The sequence below is a fragment of the Chinchilla lanigera genome, unplaced genomic scaffold (assembly GCF_000276665.1).
Source record: "Chinchilla lanigera isolate Chin_1 unplaced genomic scaffold, ChiLan1.0 scaffold00146, whole genome shotgun sequence".
Classification (NCBI taxonomy): Eukaryota; Metazoa; Chordata; class Mammalia; order Rodentia; family Chinchillidae; genus Chinchilla; species Chinchilla lanigera.
This window is the reverse complement of record NW_004955547.1, coordinates 318,022-320,250: the sequence shown is the minus strand read 5'-3', so window position 1 is coordinate 320,250 and position 2,229 is coordinate 318,022.

Genomic DNA, 2,229 nt, shown 5'->3' with positions numbered 1-2,229 from the left:
CATAGCCATTCCTTTTCATGCTGAGAAGTATTCTTTTACATGGGCTACCATTGTTGGCTTATCCATTCACTTGCTGATGGGTTTTGGGATTGTTTCTAGTCTTCAGTCACAAATAATGTTAGTAAGAATATTGGTATACAAGTCTTTGTGTGCTGTAGGTGGGGTAAATATCAAGGAATGAATGGCTGGATTCTATGGTAGATACATATTTAACCTGTTAAGTAACTGGTGAACTGTTTTCCAAAGCTGGTGTACCAGTTTATACTGTCAACAAGCAGGTCCCAAGAGCTGTAGTCTGTCCATATCTTAACACGTAATATAATCAGACTGTAAAATTTAGGTGTGTAGTGTTACCTCATTATGGTTTTAATTTGCATTTCCCTAATGACTAATGATGTTGGATATGGTATTTTTTTCATGTGCAGCAAAAATCGTCACCTGTATGTCTTCTTTGGTGGGTGATTCCTTCAGATTTTTCTTTTTTTTCAGTGCTGAGGATTGAAGCTATGGCCTTGCACATGATAGACAAGCACTCTACCCTTGAGCTACATCTTCAGCCCTCCCATTTTTTAAAGTAGAGCTCTTTGTTTTCTTATTATTGAGCTTTGAGAGTCCTTCATATATTCTGGATACAAATCCTATGCCACATATGTGATCTGCAATATTTTTTCCTTGTTTGTGGCTTGCTATTAGTTCTCAACAGTGCCTTTCGGAGAGCATTAGTTTTTGGGCTGGGAATGTGGCTCAATGGTAGACTGTATTTAGCATTCAAGAGGCCCTGAGTTCAGTCCCCAGCACTTAACAAACAAAAACTCCAGCGTATTAGGTTTCAATTCTGATGAGTGCTCATATATAAATTTGTTCTTTTGTCAACTGTGCTTTTGGAATCATAACTAAGACTTTTTTTTTTCTTTTTATGCCCCCCCCCCCTTTTTTTTGAGACAGGGTCTCGCTATATGCAGTTCACGCTGGCCTGGAGCTCACTTTGTAGCCTAGGCTGGTCTTGAACTCGCAACAATGCTCCTGCTTCAGCCTCCTGAGTGCTGGGATTACAGGCGTGTGCCACCACAACTGGCGACATTTTTTTCTATAGTTTGAAGGAGTCAACTAAGGGCCAGAGCTAGTAAAACCAGTCAGAGAATAGGCACAGGGCAGGGGGTGTAGGTGCAAGAAGAAACCTAGTTCCAGGTAATAGGAAAGGAGCGGATTTTCTTTCTTTTTTGCTTTTTTGCAAACATGACAAAGTCCATGTTTTGTGTGTGTCTTTTTTTTGAGACAGGGTCTTACTATGCAGTTCAGGCTGGCCTTGAGCTCACTTTGTAGCCCAGGCTGGCCTTGAACTTGTAATGATCCTCCTGCCTCAGCCTCCCGAGTGCTAGATTACAGGCATGGGCCACCACACCCAGCAATGACAAAGTCTTTACTTTTACTTCTAAATGATTATCGGTATATCAAATAACAAGTACAAGTTCTTGAATCCTATCACCTAGTAAATGTTTTGTTTTGTTTTGTTTTGTCTTGAGACAGGGTCTCACTATGCAGTCCAGGCAGGCCTAGATCTTACTATGTAGCCCAAGGTGACCTCAACTCATGATCTTCCTGTCTCAAACTCCTGAGTGCTGGGATTATAGGCATGCACCACCACAGCCACCTCATCTAGTAATTCTGGTTAAAATAAACTACATGCAGCCCACACAAGTATGCTAGTATTCACTGTTCTAGTCCTTCCTCAAAATATACTACTTTAAGGCTATCTGTTGCTTCACACAAGTTACAAATAACTATTTACTACTTTTTCATAGAAAAAGCCCCTGACCTTCAAGAAAGTATAAGTGAAAAAAGTTATTTAATCCCTTCCTTTCTTTTTCCTACTAAATCTAAGAAAGAAAAAGTCAACACTGACATATATACTGCTTGAACTAAAAGGTACAGGAAAACAGAGAACACATATTCATTACATTTCTAAGAAATATGAGGTGAAAGGATGAAATCTTTGGAGAAAGTACTAAGCTTATCCAAAGAAACTAAATATGCTACGCTCCAAAAAGTGAAGGGAACGCCGGGCATGGTGGTGCAAGCCTGTAATCCCACCCCTGGGAGGCTGAGGCAGGAGGATCATTGTGAGTTCAAGACGAGCCTGGGCTACAAAGTGAGCTCAGGGCCAGCCTGGGCTATAAAGTGAGCTCAAGGCCAGCCTGAGCAGCATAGCGAGACCCTGTCTCAAAAAAA